Source organism: Lathyrus oleraceus, chromosome 3 (assembly GCF_024323335.1).
Source record: "Lathyrus oleraceus cultivar Zhongwan6 chromosome 3, CAAS_Psat_ZW6_1.0, whole genome shotgun sequence".
NCBI lineage: Eukaryota > Viridiplantae > Streptophyta > Magnoliopsida > Fabales > Fabaceae > Lathyrus > Lathyrus oleraceus.
Genome location: NC_066581.1, coordinates 335,139,772 through 335,159,829, shown reverse-complemented (window position 1 = coordinate 335,159,829; position 20,058 = coordinate 335,139,772).

Sequence of the window (20,058 nt, the reverse complement as noted above, 5' to 3'; positions counted from 1 at the left end):
TTTTCACGTGAAAAGGAAAAAGAGGCAGAACGTGGAAAAAGGGCAAAAAGAGAACCAGAGAACAAGGGATTTCAGGGAGGAAAAGCTTGAAGCTGCAGAGGCTGCCGGATTAACTCAGGTAAGGGGGTTTATCGTTGATTGACGGGTATTATATGATAATATGTCATAGGTAGTGATAGACCTTTAATTTACCTTTGAATTGGATGATTATGATGAATTTGTGGAATTACTTGATGAACGAAATTGGGTGATAATCGAAAGAAATTCGTAAGAATTGTATGTGATAATGTTAGGAGTTGTGAAATCGAATGGGGAATGATTCGGGTCAGATGATATGAGTGATTTCTGTGTAAATATGGACTGTGGAAGGGTAGATCGAATAGAACTCGTAGCAGAAAAGCCATTGCAGATCTGAGAATGCTGGTTTCTGGTCATACGCGTATGGCACTAGGCAATACGCGTATGGGATGGCTGGTACGCGTATGGCGCTAGGCAATACGCGTATGGATGAGGAAGATGAAGTTTTGAACGTAAAATGGTCTCTGGTGGTACGCGTATGGGGAAGTGATACGCGTAGCATACGCGTATGGAATTGGGCAATACGCGTATGGCTGGGTCAGGATTTGGGCAATACGCGTATGGGCATAGGCGATACGCGTATGGGCAGGATTGTGATTTCCTGTGCTGTTGTCGTGCAGTTTTTGACTGTTTAGGCTGAGTAGTGAGACTTAGCTGAGGTATGATGAAATAGGGATCAATTCCCGTTGTTTTGAGTAGTATAGTTATTAGTAGAGTGTGCTAATACTGTATTTGATTTATAGCATGTTGTGATATGCTTTTGTGATAAATGTATTGACAATGTGTGTTGGTTGGTATGCATTATACTGTAAATGTATCAGTTATGTATGCATCTGTGAATAGACTGTCATATGTTTATTCTTGAGTTGTTGTTGTTGTTGCATTGCTAGGTGATTAGCATGCATAGTCTAGCCTTTGGGGGCTGTAGCTAATTCCCATTGTGAGGAATTAGTGAGTTGTGGATTGTTGTTGATGCTTGCATACTAAATGAGTAGCGTGCATAGTCTAGCCTTTGGGGCTGTAGCTAATTCCCATGGTGAGGAATTAGTGAGTGAGTCATTAGATCTCAATGAGTGGGACTAGTGAGCTCAGTAGCCGTATCCAGAGGGATCGGTGAGCTTGGACTATATGTTCAAGAAGAGTCGGTACCGCATTTCATGGAGTCTCATTGCATAATGAATGCATGGCATAGCCTGTGGGGCTGTAGCTAATTCCCATTGTGAGGAATTAGTGAGTAAATCGTTGTGTTGTGTTGTTGGTGTTGAGCATGTTTTGATATATACATATGCTATTTGTTATTGTTGAGTATGAGGTTTGCGTTGATACTGCCGTTATGGAGTAGGTAGTCTGGTTAGGGTGATTTGATGCGTTATTTACTTAACATTACATGTTGTTGTATAATGCTTGTTATATTAAATGAGAAACTCACCCTTACACTATTTTTCAGGTAACCAGCTATGAGTGAATAGAAGTTAATGCTTGGAGTCTAGAGTAGTCTCCTAAGGGGTCATGCTCTGATAGATGTAACATCGGGATGGGATGTTTGAATATGTTTGATTTTGTTGTTGATCAACTTTACATGTAAAGTGGTACACGATTTAAATGTTGATTTTTAGTATCCGCTGCGAATTATGCAAAGAACCTTATTTGGATTAAATAAATGAGCATGACGGGTTAATTTGATGAATGTTGTGAAATAATTGTGTGACACCCTTCGGGGCATAATTACTCTGATTAATGTGTTATTATTTTTAATTAAATATTTGGGGGTATTTAGAAGGGTGTTACATTAGTGGTATCAGAGCATAGTCGGTCGTGTCGAGTCGTAGTTATTCTGTTTCCCCTGTACGGGATAGGTGTTGTTTAACCCTATCAGTACTTATTGTTTTAGCTTGTTTGGGTTTTCAGAATAGAGATGGCTGGAAGAGGTAGAGATGATGCTGCGATTGCTGAGGCTCTGGGTATGCTAGCTGGAGTCCTTGGAGGAAATCCTAATGTTGTGGGAATGGGAGCTGCTCGTCAGTTGAGTGAGTTCCAAAAGAACAATCCTCCAATGTTCAAGGGAGCATACGATCCAGATGGTGCTCAGAAGTGGTTGAAGGAGATTGAGAGAATCTTCCGAGTGACTGAGTGTGCTGATAACCAGAAGGTCAGGTTCGGTACGCATATGCTGTCGGAGGAGGCTGATGATTGGTGGGTTGCTACCCGCACTGAGTTGGAAACTGCTGGAGATGCTGAGATTTCTTGGGCTGTGTTCAGAGAGAGATTTCTGAGGAAGTACTTTCCCGAGGATGTCAGAGGAAAGAAAGAAATTGAGTTCTTGGAATTGAAGCAGGGTAACAGGTCCGTTACGGAGTATGCTGCCAAGTTCACAGAGCTGTCAAAGTACTATACTCCTTATAGTGAGGCCGCTGGAGAATTTTCGAAGTGTGTGAAGTTTGAGAACGGGTTGCGTCCCGAGATCAAGCAGGCAATTGGATATCAGCGAATCAGGGTGTTTTCTGATTTGGTTGACTGTTGCAGGATTTTTGAACAGGATTTCAAGGCCAGAGCTGAGAACTATCAGCAGAGAGTTGATAGGAAAGGTAAGAATCAGATTGATCGTGGGAAACCGTATGCAGCTGGCAAAGGTTTCCAGAGGCAGAGTGGGATGAAAAGGCCTAGTGGGGGAGACTCTAGTGCTCCTGTTAAGTGTTACCGATGTGGTCGGGCTGGACATCGTGTTCATGAGTGTACCAGTGCTGAGATGAAGTGCTTCAAGTGTGGAAAAGGTGGTCATTTGGCTGCAGAGTGCCGGTTGAAGACTGTGACTTGTTTCAACTGTGGAGAGTTGGGTCATATCAGTCCACAGTGTCCAAAGCCAAAGAAAGAGAATCAGTCAGGAGGCAAGGTTTTTGCTTTGTCGGGTTCTGAGACTTCTGCAGATGATCGTTTGATCCGAGGTACGTGTTATATTAATGGCTTTCCTCTTGTAGCTATTATTGACACAGGTGCGACTCATTCTTTTATATCCTTGGATTGTGCTGTGAAACTTAAGTTAGAGATATCTGAGATGTTTGGAAGTATGGTGATTGATACTCCTGCGAAGGGTTCAGTAACTACTACTTCAGTTTGTCTAAGTTGCCCCTTGAGTATTTTTGGTAGAGACTTTGGGATAGATCTTGTGTGTCTTCCATTAGTACAGGTTGATGTTATTCTGGGTATGAACTGGTTGGTGTTTAACCGAGTCTATATCAACTGTTTTGATAAGACAGTGATATTCCCTGAGATTGAGGAAGGAAAGAGTTTGTTTCTATCAGCAAGGCAGGTGAATGAGGCAGTGGTAGATGGGGCAGAGTTGTTTATGCTGTTAGCGACTATGGAAGCTAAAGATAAACTGGTAATTGGTGATATAGCTGTGGTGTGTGATTTTCCCGATGTGTTTCCGGAAGAGGTGAACGAATTGCCACCAGAGCGTGAAGTGGAGTTCTCAATTGATTTGGTACCTGGTACTAGACCGATATCGATGGCTCCGTACCGTATGTCTGCTGTTGAGCTAGCTGAATTGAAGAGTCAGTTGGAAGATTTGCTGGATAAGAAATTTATTCGTCCGAGTGTGTCACCGTGGGGTGCACCAGTGTTGTTGGTTAAGAAGAAAGAAGGTACTATGAGGTTGTGTGTGGATTACAGACAACTGAATAAAGTGACGATCAAGAATCGGTATCCTTTACCGAGGATTGATGATTTGATGGATCAATTGGTTGGTGCTAGTGTGTTCAGCAAGATAGATTTGAGATCTGGGTATCATCAGATACGTGTGAAGACTGAAGATATTCAGAAGACTGCTTTCAGAACGAGGTATGGACATTATGAGTATTCTGTAATGCCTTTTGGTGTGACTAATGCGCCTGGAGTATTTATGGAGTATATGAATAGGATTTTCCATCCGTACCTAGATCAGTTTGTTGTGGTGTTTATTGACGACATTTTGGTGTATTCAAAATCTGAAGAAGAGCATGCTGAGCATTTGAGAGTGGTTTTGGAAGTTTTACGAGAAAAGAAGTTATTTGCTAAACTGTCTAAGTGTGAATTTTGGTTAGAAGAAGTTAGTTTTCTTGGTCATGTGATTTCAAGAGGTGGTGTTGCTGTTGATCCTTCTAAGATAGAAGCGGTATCTAAGTGGGAAGCTCCGAAGTCAGTTTCTGAGATAAGGAGTTTTCTTGGACTTGCAGGTTATTATAGGAAGTTCATTGAAGGATTTTCTAAGTTGGCGTTACCGTTGACAATGTTGACTAGAAAGGGGCAAGCGTTTGTTTGGGATTCAAAATGTGAAGAAGGTTTCCAAGAGTTAAAGAGAAGGTTGACTACTGCTCCTATTCTGATATTACCGAGCTCGTCGGAATTATTTGAGGTTTATTGTGATGCTTCATTGTTGGGTTTAGGTGGTGTGTTGATGCAGAATAAGCAGGTTATAGCTTATGCTTCGAGACAACTAAGGGTTCATGAGAGGAACTATCCGACACATGATTTAGAGTTGGCAGCTGTGGTATTTGTTCTGAAGTTGTGGAGGCATTATTTGTATGGATCAAGATTTGAAGTTTTCAGTGACCATAAGAGTTTAAAGTATTTGTTTGATCAGAAAGAGCTGAATATGAGACAGAGGAGATGGTTAGAATTTCTGAAGGATTATGATTTTGGTTTGAATTACCATCCGGGTAAAGCAAATGTAGTAGCTGATGCATTGAGCCGGAAATCATTGCATATGTCTATGTTAATGGTTAAAGAGTTGGATTTAATTGAGCAGTTTAGAGATTTGAGTTTGGTGTGTGAGAGTACTCACAATAGTGTTAAACTGGGGATGTTGAGATTAACAAGTGGTATTTTGGATGAGATCAGAGAGGGTCAGAAATCCGATATGCTTTTGGTTGATAAGTTGACTTTAGTGAATCAAGGTCAAGGTGGTGAATTCAGAGTTGATGAGAATGGTGTTTTGAGATTTGGTGATCGAGTGTGTATTCCGGATGTTACTGAGCTTAAGAAGAGTATTCTTGAAGAAGGACATCGTAGTGGTTTGAGTATTCATCCTGGAGCTACGAAGATGTATCATGATTTGAAAAGGTTATTTTGGTGGCCGGGGATGAAAAGAGAAATTGCAAGTTTTGTGTATTCCTGTTTGACTTGCCAGAAGTCGAAGATTGAGCATCAGAAGCCGTCTGGGCTAATGCAACCGTTGGCTATTCCTGAGTGGAAGTGGGACAGTATCAGTATGGATTTTGTTTCTGGTTTGCCGAGGACAAGTAAGAATTTTGAGGCTATTTGGGTGATTGTTGATAGATTGACGAAGTCGGCTCATTTCATTCCGATCAGAATGGATTATCCGTTGGAGAGACTAGCTGAGTTGTATATTAAGAAGATTGTGAGTTTGCATGGTATTCCGTCTAGTATTGTTTCGGACAGAGATCCTAGATTTACATCGAAGTTTTGGGAAGGTTTGCAGAGGGCTTTGGGAACTAAGCTGAGATTGAGTTCTGCATATCATCCGCAGACTGATGGTCAGACTGAGAGGACGATTCAGTCGTTAGAGGATCTTTTGAGAGCTTGTGTTTTAGAAAAAGGAGGTGCTTGGGATTGTTATTTGCCGTTGATTGAGTTTACCTACAACAATAGTTTTCATTCGAGCATCGGTATGGCACCGTTTGAAGCTTTGTATGGTAGGAGATGTCGGACGCCTTTATGTTGGTATGAGTCCGGTGAGAGTGCTGTGGTTGGACCGGAGATTGTTCAGCAAACCACAGAAAAGATTAAGATGATTCAGGATAAGATGAGAATTGCTCAAAGTCGTCAGAAGAGTTATCATGATAGGAGGAGGAAGTCACTTGAGTTCCAAGAGGGAGATCATGTGTTTCTTCGTGTTACTCCGATAACTGGTGTTGGTCGAGCTTTGAAATCGAAGAAGTTGACACCTCGATTTATTGGTCCTTATCAGATTTTGGAGAGGATAGGAGAGGTAGCCTATCGTATCGCTTTACCGCCGTCGCTTGCGAATTTGCATGAGGTTTTTCATGTGTCTCAGTTGAGGAGGTACATTCATGATCCGTCGCATGTTATCCAAGTAGATGATGTACAGGTGAGAGATAACCTGACTGTTGAAACATCACCTATGAGGATCGAGGATCGAGAGTTGAAGCAGTTGCGGGGTAAAGAGATTGCCTTGGTGAAGGTAGCTTGGGGAGGACCAGCAGGTGGCAATGTGACTTGGGAACTTGAGAGTCAGATGAAGGAGTCTTATCCGGAGTTGTTCGCTTGAGGTATGTTTTCGAGGACGAAAACTGTTTTAGTGGGGGAGAGTTGTAACACCCCAATTAAAATAAGCTAATTATTTAATTTAAATTAATATTTTATTTATTAATTTAATTGAATAATTGGAAGTTTGGATTAATATTATTATTTTGGAATAATAATTATTGGGATTATTATTATTGGATTATTATTTTATAATTGGAATAAAAGTGGAAAATCAGTAAAAAGGTCCCATTTGGTAAAAAGGTTATTGTTTTCACGTGAAAAGGAAAAAGAGGCAGAACGTGGAAAAAGGGCAAAAAGAGAACCAGAGAACAAGGGATTTCAGGGAGGAAAAGCTTGAAGCTGCAGAGGCTGCCGGATTAACTCAGGTAAGGGGGGTTTATCGTTGATTGACGGGTATTATATGATAATATGTCATGGGTAGTGATAGACCTTTAATTTACCTTTGAATTGGATGATTATGATGAATTTGTGGAATTACTTGATGAACGAAATTGGGTGATAATCGAAAGAAATTCGTAAGAATTGTATGTGATAATGTTAGGAGTTGTGAAATCGAATGGGGAATGATTCGGGTCAGATGATATGAGTGATTTCTGTGTAAATATGGACTGTGGAAGGGTAGATCGAATAGAACTCGTAGCAGAAAAGCCATTGCAGATCTGAGAATGCTGGTTTCTGGTCATACGCGTATGGCACTAGGCAATACGCGTATGGGATGGCTGGTACGCGTATGGCGCTAGGCAATACGCGTATGGATGAGGAAGATGAAGTTTTGAACGTAAAATGGTCTCTGGTGGTACGCGTATGGGGAAGTGATACGCGTAGCATACGCGTATGGAATTGGGCAATACGCGTATGGCTGGGTCAGGATTTGGGCAATACGCGTATGGGCATAGGCGATACGCGTATGGGCAGGATTGTGATTTCCTGTGCTGTTGTCGTGCAGTTTTTGACTGTTTAGGCTGAGTAGTGAGACTTAGCTGAGGTATGATGAAATAGGGATCAATTCCCGTTGTTTTGAGTAGTATAGTTATTAGTAGAGTGTGCTAATACTGTATTTGATTTATAGCATGTTGTGATATGCTTTTGTGATAAATGTATTGACAATGTGTGTTGGTTGGTATGCATTATACTGTAAATGTATCAGTTATGTATGCATCTGTGAATAGACTGTCATATGTTTATTCTTGAGTTGTTGTTGTTGTTGCATTGCTAGGTGATTAGCATGCATAGTCTAGCCTTTGGGGGCTGTAGCTAATTCCCATTGTGAGGAATTAGTGAGTTGTGGATTGTTGTTGATGCTTGCATACTAAATGAGTAGCGTGCATAGTCTAGCCTTTGGGGCTGTAGCTAATTCCCATGGTGAGGAATTAGTGAGTGAGTCATTAGATCTCAATGAGTGGGACTAGTGAGCTCAGTAGCCGTATCCAGAGGGATCGGTGAGCTTGGACTATATGTTCAAGAAGAGTCGGTACCGCATTTCATGGAGTCTCATTGCATAATGAATGCATGGCATAGCCTGTGGGGCTGTAGCTAATTCCCATTGTGAGGAATTAGTGAGTAAATCGTTGTGTTGTGTTGTTGGTGTTGAGCATGTTTTGATATATACATATGCTATTTGTTATTGTTGAGTATGAGGTTTGCGTTGATACTGCCGTTATGGAGTAGGTAGTCTGGTTAGGGTGATTTGATGCGTTATTTACTTAACATTACATGTTGTTGTATAATGCTTGTTATATTAAATGAGAAACTCACCCTTACACTATTTTTCAGGTAACCAGCTATGAGTGAATAGAAGTTAATGCTTGGAGTCTAGAGTAGTCTCCTAAGGGGTCATGCTCTGATAGATGTAACATCGGGATGGGATGTTTGAATATGTTTGATTTTGTTGTTGATCAACTTTACATGTAAAGTGGTACACGATTTAAATGTTGATTTTTAGTATCCGCTGCGAATTATGCAAAGAACCTTATTTGGATTAAATAAATGAGCATGACGGGTTAATTTGATGAATGTTGTGAAATAATTGTGTGACACCCTTCGGGGCATAATTACTCTGATTAATGTGTTATTATTTTTAATTAAATATTTGGGGGTATTTAGAAGGGTGTTACAGTCATAACAAGAAAAATCGTGACCATACTGTTGGAGCAGTGACGATTGCAACACCGCCATCTCAAAACTTCCAACACAGACAAGACAGGCCAAGAAGGCAGTTTACCAAGATCAATATGACTTTAGCACAAGCACTGCAGGGTATGCTAAAAGCAAATTTAATTACCCTCAGAGATCCTCCTGTAAATCCCAACACTACTTCTCCTCGTTATAATCCCAATGCCAGGTGTGCATATCACTCCGATAGCCCCCGACATGATACAAACGATTGTTTGTTGTTGAAGAATAAGATTCAGGATATGATCGACGCTGGAGAAATTGAATTTGATCCTTCAGAGATTCCTAATGTCATCACTGCTCCTATGCCTAATCATGACAAGACTGTTAATGTTATGGATGACAATTCTCACATTACTAATGTAGCTGACTTATCATCTCCTCTCCTCATCATCAAGAAGAATTTATTGCAAGCTGGTTTATTTCCAGGTTGTGCTGAAAATTGCGATCTATTTATGCTCCGACCCAATGATTGCTTGAAGTTGAGGAATGGTATTCAACGGCTGATGGATGATCGTACAATTCTCTTTGAAAAGATTCCTAAGGTGGAAAACCCTATTGAAGAAATATCTGTGATTGCTAGGTCCAAAGTTCCAGTGAAGATTACCGTTACTAGAGTGCCTGTGAAGATTACTGCTAAGCCCAAGGTAGCTCCCCTAATTATTACTGCACCTGGCCCAGTATCGTATTCCTCAAGCAAAGCCATTTCGTGGAATTATGGAGGTGATGTTTACATCCACGGCATAAAGCAAGATGATAATTCTGCTAATCCTAATGACGTTGACATTGTTGGGACTAGTAAAATTACTCGAAGTGGAAGGATCTTCTCTCCAGAAATCTCACCTCCCGCCCCTGAAACTTGAGGAAAGGGACCAGTAATCAATCCTTCTCAGTCAAAGACACCAGTCGAAGTTACTACCGAAGATGTTGCCAAGCAGGAAATGGAAGAAATGCTGAAAATCATCCGTAAGAGTGATTTTGATGTGGTAGAACAACTGGGGCATACTCCGTCTAAAATTTCGATGTTATCCTTGTTGTTATCTTCTGAATCTCATGCCAATGCGTTGATAAAATTCTTGAAGACCGCTCATGTACCCCAGGAGACATCTGTCGATCAGTTAGAAAATTATGTTGCTAACTTGGCTGTTGATAATGGCATAGGCTTTTCTGATGCTGACCTGACACCAACAGGAAAGAATCACAATAAAGCTCTACATATCTCCATTGAGTGTAAGGGGATCACCTTGTCTCATGTGTTGATCGACAATGGCTCTTCTTTGAATATGCTACCGAAAGCTGTGCTCGATAAGCTTGACTGTAAAAGCATTGAACGGAAACCTAGTGACGTTGTGGTGCATGCTTACGATGGTGCGAAGAGTGTTGTCCATGGTGAAGTGGTTCTCCCTATCAAGATAGGACCTCAAGTCTTCAACACTACCTGTTACGTAATGAACATTCGTCCTGCCTATTCCTGCTTGCTGGGACGCCCTTGGATCCATGGGGCAAGTGTTGTAGCTTCGTCTCTCCATCAAAAGCTGAGGTATACAATAGAGGGCAAGATTGTCACTGTGTGTGGAGAAGAAGAGTATATTATTAGTAGTGTGCATACCTTCAGATACGTCGAGATGGATGGTGAATTCTTTGAGACTCCTTCTCAGTCATTTGAAGTAGTTCCTCCGACCAGTCCTGTCCTTAAGCCAACTTCCCGTGTGCCCAAGGTTATTCGTGCTCCTCCTGCTATGATTTCTCTGAAAGATGCTCAAGCCGTGGTTGAAGATGGTGGTCGTACTGGCTGGGGTCAACTGATCGATGTACCGTACAAGTCTGATAAATTTGGCCTGGGGTTTAGCTCTGAAAAGATAGTCAAAGATCAGATTAATGCTGTAGAAGATGCTGATAGCGATTGCGACTTGGATAGCTGGATTTTCCCAACAATTGGTGACAGACTCAATAATTGGAAGGCTGGAGACACTATCCCGATTTCCTTTAGTCAGGAGTAATTGTTATTGCTTATTTTAGTGTTTCAAATTTTGTAATTTTTATTATGAACAATTGAACTTCTTGAAGCATTGTGTCTATGCTCGGGGCACAATAGCTAATTTGTTAAGGGTTTTGTCATTTTCATAAGCATATTCACATTCAATAAATCAATGGACTTTTTGCATTCAAATATTGCGCTCTTTATCTTTCCTGTCATCTTTCAAATAAGCTATGTTTTCTTACACACACTCACGTAACAAATTGCAGATCCATATCCACTCTGGATCCTGTTGATAATAATTCTGCTACTGTTAATTATGGCTTTAAAAATCCGATCTACCAAGCCGAGGATGGAAGTGAGGAAGATTGTGAAGTGCCTGGAGAGCTTGCCAGACTGTTACTGCAAGAAGAAAATACTATACAGCCGCATGAGGAATCAATTGAAATTGTAAATCTGGGTACTGAAGTAGACAAGAAAGAAGTCAAAATAGGAGCAGACTTGGAAAACAGTGTCAAAGAAAGATTGATTCAGATGTTACATGACTATGTAGAGATTTTTGCTTGGTCTTATGAAGACATGCCAGGACTGGATACTGATATAGTAGTACATCGTTTGCCGATGAAGGAAGATTGTCATCCTGTTAAGCAAAAGGTTCGTCGCATGCGTCCTGAAATGTCTGAGAAAATCAAAGCCGAGGTTATGAAACAATTTAATGCAGGTTTTCTAGCTGTTACTTCTTATCCTCAATGGGTTGCTAATGTGGTACCAGTGCCAAAGAAGGATGGTAAGGTGCGAATGTGTGTAGATTACAGAGATTTGAATAAAGCAAGTCCCAAAGATGACTTTCCACTTCCGCACATTGATGTTCTGGTAGATAACACCGCTCAACACAAGGTATTCTCATTCATGGATGGATTCTCAGGTTATAACCAGATTAAGATGGCACCTGAAGACATGGAGAAAACTACGTTTGTGACGCAATGGGGCACTTTCTGTTACAAAGTAATGCCATTCGATTTAAAGAATGCAGGGGCAACATACCAGCGTGCTATGGTGGTTTTGTTCCATGATATGATCCATCATGAAATAGAGGTATATGTGGATGACACGATAGCCAGATCTCATACTGAAGAAGAACATCTCGATCATTTATACAAACTGTTTGAGAGGTTGAAGAAATACAAGTTGAGATTGAACCCGAACAAATGGACCTTTGGAGTAAGATCCGGTAAACTCTTGGGCTTTATTGTCAGTGGTAAAGGGATTGAGGTTGACCCAGCTAAGGTGAGAGCTATTCAAGAAATGCCAGTTCCCCGTACAGATAAAGAAGTCAGAGGTTTCTTGGGACGCTTGAATTACATTGCCCGATTTATCTCCCATTTGACTGCTACTTGCAAACCCATCTTCAAATTATTGAGGAAAAATCAAGAGATAATATGGAATGATGAATGTCAAGAAGCTTTTGACAAAATCAAGAAGTATCTCCAAGAACCTCCAATTCTGATGCCACCAGTTGAAGGAAGACCTCTAATCATGTATTTGACCGTGTTAGAAAATTCAATGGGGTGTGTGCTGGGGCAACATGACGAGTCTGGTCGAAAAGAGCATGCAATATACTACCTTAGCAAAAAGTTTATCGACTGTGAAACAAGATACTCACTGCTTGAGAAAACTTGTTGTGCTTTGGCTTGGGCTGCTCGCCGACTAAGACAGTATATGTTGAATCATACCACTTTATTGATTTCTAAGATGGATCCTATCAAATATATATTTGAGAAACCTGCTCTCTCCGGAAGAATAGCAAGATGGCAGATGATTTTAACAGAGTATGACATCCAGTATACTACCCAGAAAGCAATCAAAGGAAGCGTGTTAGCTGATCATTTGGCTCATCAAGCAGTTGATGATTACCAATCTATGAATTTTGAGTTCCCTGAAGAGGATGTTATGCTTGTTACTGATTATGAAGAACCTGGACCGGATGAAGGACCCGAACTGGGATCCCGATGGACTATGGTTTTTGATGGATCTTCTAATGCATTGGGCAATGGTGTTGGTGTTGTAATTATTTCTCCCAAGGGTTGCCATACACCTTTCACTGCTAGACTATGTTTTGATTGTACCAATAATATGACTGAGTATGAAGCATGTATTTTGGGACTCAGAGCTGCTATAGACCTGAGAATCAAGTTTTTGACTGTGTACAGAGACTCAACCTTAGTAATCAGTCAGATCAAAGGAGAATGGACACTAAACATCCGAATCTCATCCCTTATCGAGAGCACGTGTTGACATTAATCCCATACTTTGAAGAGATTACATTCGAACATATTCCACGAGAAGAGAATCAGTTGGCAGACGCATTGGCTACCATGTCATCTATGTTCAGAGTCAGATGGGACAATGAAGCTCCCATGATCACCATTGAACGATTAGATGAACCAGCATATTGTTATGAACTTAATATTGATGAAGTAGAAGAGAAACCTTGGTTCCACGAAGTAAAAAGATATTTAGAAACTCAGGAATACCCTGAAGGGGCATCCATCAATGACAGAAAATTTCTGAGGAAGTTCTCCGCTAAATTCTTTTTGAGTAATGGAGTATTATACAAACTGTTGGTGTAAGCCCTAGAGGCCAATACTTTTGGTACTTGTATCGAATTATTTAAAGGCATTTTCTTTATTATGGTTGATTAATAAAGTCCCTAGAATAGATAGTCCGTTTAATGTATTAAGTGTGACTTAATCATGAGAACACATTAAACATAAGGGCACTATTCTTAAAGTATCCGTAGTCGAGCTTTAATGTGAAGTGGGATAACATTAAAGCATTAAGACTATTATGTTTGTAGACTGATGATCACATCTCATGGATCATGGACCCCCGGCTAACTCTGCGTAGTGTGATCGGTCGTCGAAATTTAATTTGATTTTAATTAATTAAAGGAATTAATAATAATAATAATAATAAAGTGTTTATTATTGTCTTGTGGTGATCGGTTATGGCCTTAGTTTTCCTTTGTTTTGTTTTGGGTTTTTAAAATACGACCTGCGTGTCGTGCCTCTCTCTTAATCTCCCAAATGTAACTTCTTTTCTCATCTCACTCCCTCGTATGTAAAACGAGTTTCTTTCATGTAATGTAATGATATGAAGAAAGCAAAGAAGTCAGTGACAAAGGAGGACAACCTTGAAGATCTTGCTTAGAGAAGCTTAGATCGTGTTAGGTTAGCTTAGGTTCTCTCATTGGCTTGGGAGAACAATTGCGCTAGGGGCCATAACTGTTTCATTTTTGTTTGTATGTATGTTGATGCATGTGAATGTATGTTGATGCATGTGAGAGACGGTTTATATGATAAACAAGCCGGTGAGATCAGAAAAATTGCAATTCCCTCAAAATAAATATTAAGTTTAAGCTTTCCAAGTTTTAACACTCATCAAGACTAGTATCGAATAATGTAGGTTTCGCCTACGCGAGGTGCATGTTCTATATTAGTAAGGTGCGATGGGATAATTGTAATATCCAACTGTTAAAACAATGGGTCAAACTTAACTAAACAAATTATAATAAGCTTATATATATATGTTTAGAAGCAAGAGTTGGGAATGATCCATATGATGGATTGGAATAAGGAGTTATTCACCCAACTGAAATTTTCGAGAGTTGTATAAGATACAATTGGAAGGAGTTCCTACCTAAATAACCTAGTTTTGTGTAATCCGCCTACGCGGACTTAGAACGAAGTGAAATATGGATCTCGACCAACTAGAAAATCTTCCAACGGGATTTTCCGAATCAAATGATGAGGGCCATTTGTTTTGAGTAAAATAGTGGGAGCATATTTAATTAAAGGCCTAATTGAATATGTCAATGATACTTATATTTTCATTAATCCTTATGTAGATTACCATGACAGCAAACACCTCTAACAACATCCTACGATCAATCCTTGATAAGGAAAAATTGTCTGGGACAAATTTTCTGGATTGACACCGAAACCTGAGGATTGTCCTCAAACATGATAAAAAGCTGTATGTCTTGGAGACACCTGTTCCTGAAGAGGAACCTCCTAGTTCTGCACCTAAGGCAGAAAGAGATGCTTATAAGAAGCATGTCGATGATGCCAATGAAACTGCTTGTCTCATGCTAGCTACCATGAACTCAGAATTGCAAAAGCAACATGAGAACATGTCAGCGTTCGATATGATCGAACACCTGAAGTTGCTCTATCAAGAGCAAGCAAGGCATGAGAGGTTTGAAGTTTCAAAAGCCCTTTTTCAAAGCAAGTTAGCTGAGGGAGCCCCTGTAGGTCCCCATGTACTCAAGATGATTGGGTATGTGGAAAACCTTGAGAGATTGGGTTTTCCCCTCGAAAAGGAACTTGCAACTGATTTGATCTTGCAATCGTTGCCAGATAGTTTCAGTCAATTTGTCCTAAATTTCAATATGATTGATATGGACAAATCTCTTCCTGAACTGCTCGCCATGTTAAGAACTGCCGAGCAGAATCTGAAGTCAAAAGGGAAGTCCATTCTGATGATCGGAAATGGAAAGAGACAGAATAAAAGGCCCACTAAGCAGAGTGATAAGGGGAAGGGAAAGGAAGTTGCCAATCCCAGATCCACTGCTGCTTTGAAGCCTAGTGGAGGCATAGCAAAAGAAGGCACCTGCTTCCGTTGTGGTAAGACCGGACACTGGAAGAGGAACTGCCCAAAGTACCTGGAAGATAAGAAGAATGGAGTAGAGACTTCAACTTCAGGTATTTTTGTTATTAATTTATCTACTTCTGCATCATGGGTATTAGATACTGGATGCGGTTCTCACATTTGTACAAATGTGCAGGAACTAAAAAGGAGTAGAGATTTGGCAAAAGGTGAAGTCGACCTACGAGTTGGCTATGGAGCAAAGGTTGCTGCTTTAGCCGTAGGAACTTTTGTATTGACTTTACCTAGTGGTTTAATAATTCAGTTAGAGAACTGTTATTATGTACCTGCAATTAGCAGGATTATTAATTCCATTACTTGTTTGGACAAGTTTGGTTTTTCATTTATAATAAAGAACAATTGTTGCTCAATTTATTTGAATGATATATTCTATGCTACTGCACAAATGAACAATGGACTATATGTCCTTGATCTTGAAATGCCTATTAATAACATTAATACAAAAGGGTGAAACCTAACGAGTTAAAACCAACTAGGTAAGAATATTAAAACTCTTCGATCAGATCGAAGTGATGAGTATTTAATCCTAGAGTTTGATGACCATCTGAAAGAGTGTGGGATCCTATCCCAACTTACTCCTCCTGGAACATCCCAATGGAAGGGTGTATCTGAGAGAAGAAATCGAACCCTGTTGGACATGGTCCGATCCATGATGAGTCACACCAATATTCCAAACTCCTTTTGAGGACATACACCATTGACATCAGCTTACACACTTAACCGTGTTCCATCCAAAAAGGATGAAAAGACACCATATGAGATATGGAGTGGTAAGAGACCACATATGTCTTACATGAAGATTTGGGGTTGCGAAGTTTATGTGAAACGACAAATTTCAACTAAGCTTGAGCCCAAATCTGACAAATGCTTATTTGTGGGGTATCCTAAAGAAACAAGAGGATATTACTTCTACAATCCTTCGGAGGGCAAAGTGTTTGTCGCTCGAACTGGAGTTTTCCTAGAAAAGGATTTTAATTCCAAAGGAACCAGTGGGAGGAAAGTAGAGCTTGAAGAAATTCAAGAATCACAAAGCATCGATACACCTATGGAGGAATTAGAGCAGGAAACACAAGTAGTTGTGCAAGAGCAACCTGCTCAAATAGCACAAGACCAGCGTAGGTCAGGCAGGATACGTCACCTATCTGAGATATACGGATATCTGATCAAGGTGATGTATTACTCATGGATCAAGATGAGCCTGTGACCTACTCATGGAATCTTCGTTTTGATGAAACAGTAAAACTGTATGGATTCATCAAGAACGAAGATGAGACTTGTGTCTACAAGAAGGTTAGTGGGAGCATGATCGTATTCCTGGTATTATATGTAGATGACATATTACTCATTGGAATCGATATCCCTACCCTGCAACAAGTAAAGTCTTGGTTGGGGAAATGCTTTTCTATGAAGGACCTAGGTGAAGCAGCCTATATATTAGGAATCAGAATCTATAGAGATAGATCACAAAACTGCTTGGCCTAAGTCAGAGTACATACATAGACAAAGTACTGAGACGCTTTAATATGAATGATTCCAATCTGGTTATGTGTTTTGCTTAAATGGTGGCACTGTGAGCTTGAAAAGTTCAACGCAAGATGCAGTTGCTAATTCTACAACTGAGGCCGAGTATATTGTTGCCTTAAGTGCAGCAAAGGAAGCTGTTTGGATCAATAAACTTGGCATAATCCCTAGCATTGTGGGTCCCATTGGTCTCTATTATGATAACAATGGTGTTATCGCACAAGCAAAGGAGCCTAGATCTCACCAACGATCCAAACACATACTTAGACGTTGTGTGAAAATATGTAAAGTACCTACACTTGACAATGTTGCTAACCCATTCACAAAGCCTCTTGTGCAGCAGAAGCATGATGGCCATACTAGATCAACGGGCATACGGGGTATGCCTGATTGGCTTTAGTGCTAGTGGGAGATTGTTGGTGTAAGCCCTAGAGGCCAATACTTTTGGTACTTGTATCGAATTATTTAAAGGAATTTTCTTTATTATGGTTGATTAATAAAGTCCCTAGAATAGATAGTCCGTTTAATGTATTAAGTGTGACTTAATCATGAGAACACATTAAACATAAGGGCACTATTCTTAAAGTATCCGTAGTCGAGCTTTAATGTGAAGTGGGATAACATTAAAGCATTAAGACTATTATGTTTGTAGACTGATGATCACATCTCATGGATCATGGATAAAGAGTTATCAAGTCTTAAACATAGGTATGAATATTAGGAGTAATATTTATACCGGATTGACCCGCTATGAGAATACTATATAGAAAGTTATGCAAAGTGTCATAAGTTATTCTCATGGTGATAATAGTGTATACCACTCTTCGACCTGAAACCACTATGGATCCTAGATGTAGAGTCGAGTGCTTTATTGCTGATCCAACGTAGTCCGTAAGTGGATAACCATAAAGACAGTTGATGGGTACTCCACGAAGCATGCTGAGGGACATGAGTGTCCTAGATGGAATTTACCAATCCTGCGTAACAGGATAGATGTCTATGGGCCCAATATTGAACTGGACAAGGGTGACACGGTATATACCTTGTGTTCAATATAGACATAAGGGCAAATGGGTAATTATACACATAATTATTATCACAGGAGGTTTTGTCAGATCACATGACATTTTCGTGACTTGGGTAGCAGTGATGTGTTGCTAGATACCGCTCACTGTTTATTATGTTAAATGCGTGATTTAATATAATTGCCAACGTCGCGAAAACCTATAGGGTCACACACAAAGGACGGATTGATGAGAGATAGAGTAACTAAGGAACACCGTAAGGTACAGTGCACCTAAGTGGGAGACGAAATATGGTAAGGTACCGAATACTTAAGTGATTTTGGGCATATTATAAGATATGGGCCAAAATACACTTAAGTGGGTTTTTTAGCTTGAAGCCCACACAAGTGGTTCTATAAATAGAATCCCTTGGGTAGAAGCATTGTCACTCCAATCCACTCAGACAGAAATTCAAGTAGAGACTTGGAATTTTGTTTCCCTCTTTCTCTCACTCAAAGCCTTCATTCATAACAGCTAACACTGCGATTGAAGGAATCCGTTCGTGTGGACTGAGTAGAGACGTTGTCATCGTTCAAAGTTCGTGATCGCCCCGTGGATCTGTATCAAAGGTTTTGATCATTATCAGAGATCTGCACCAAAGGTTTGAATCGCCACAAGAGGTAACGATTCTATCACTGATCATGCCCATTCGTAAGGATCACTAAATGGAGAAATTTTTAAATTCCGTTGCGCCTTGGATGGCAATTCTCCTACACAAACGTAATCATGATTCGACTTTGCTTCGCTGTGTGGATAAAAAGGAAGCAGAAAAGATTATGGAAGACATGCATGATGGTATTTTTGGGACTCATTCTAGTGGACATACGATGGCCAAGAAGATTCTGAGATCAGGGTATTATTGGTCTACCATGGAAGCTGATTGCCACCATCACTCCAGAACTTGTCACAAATGCCAGATCTATGCGGACAAAGTACATGTACCTCCTGCTCCATTGAACGTGTTGACAGCCCCTTGGCCCTTTGCAATGTGGGGCATTGATATGATTGGAGATTTTAAACCTACTGCTTCTAATAGACATCGTTTCATTCTTGTTGCTATTGATTACTTTACGAAGTAGGTAGAGACAGCCTCATTTGCTTCTGTCACCAAGAATGTGGTGGCACGGTTCATCAAGAATAGTCTTATTTGTCGGTATGGCATCCCTGAAAGAGTTATCACTGATAATGGTACTAATTTGAACAACAAGATGATTACTGAACTCTGCACGCAGTTCAAAATAAAACACCATAACTCTTCTCCGTACCGGCCAAAGATGAATGGCGCCGTAGAAGCTGCTAATAAGAATATTAAGAAGATTATACAAAAGATGACAGTAACATACAAAGTCTGGCATGAGATGTTACCATTTGCTCTTCATGGTTATCGCACTTCAGTACGCACTTCGACAGGGGCAACTCCTTTCTCTTTAGTCTACGGAATGGAAGCCGTTTTACCAGTGGAAGTCCAGATTCCCTCTCTAAGAATTATGAAAGATGCAGGCTTAGATGAAGATGAATTGGATTCAGACTCGACTCGATCAGATAAATTTGATTGATGAAAAGAGACTTGCGGCTGTTTGTCATGGGCGGATATATCAGAAGCGCATGACCCAGGCATTTAATAAAAAAGTCAAGAGACAGGTGTATCAAATTGGCGACTTGGTGATAAAGCGTATCATTCTACCACAAGGTGATCCTAGAGGCAAATGGACTCCCATATACGAAGGGCCATTTGTAGTTAAGAAGGTATTCTCTGGTGGAGCCATGATGCTTGCTACAATGGATGGCGAAGATTTCCCGCATCCCGTGAACGCGGACATAGTTAAAAAATACTATGCATAAAAGAGACCCGCTAGGTCGACATATCTAGGCAAAAGTAAGGGCATCCCGGCGAACCAAAAGGGTTCGGGCAAAAATTAGGGATAAACATATAAAAATGTACACCCGGCAAGTCGAAAACCTGAAAGGGCGGATTGGGCAAAAAAGGGTATCCTGGTGGACTGAAAACCTGAAAAGGCGGTCCAGGCAAAAATTAGGGATTAAAGCGTATGACTATGTCCCCTCGGTCAGCTTCACCAAAGTCAAAGAGACTGAACAAGCCAATCACTTCTATCCGACAGCAAGAGATGAGATGCTTGAAGACATAATAGCAGTAGTAGAATTAAAATCAATAGGACTTTTTTTCATAGCTGTTTTTTCTTTGCTTTCTTGACAATTTCCTCTTACTAGGAT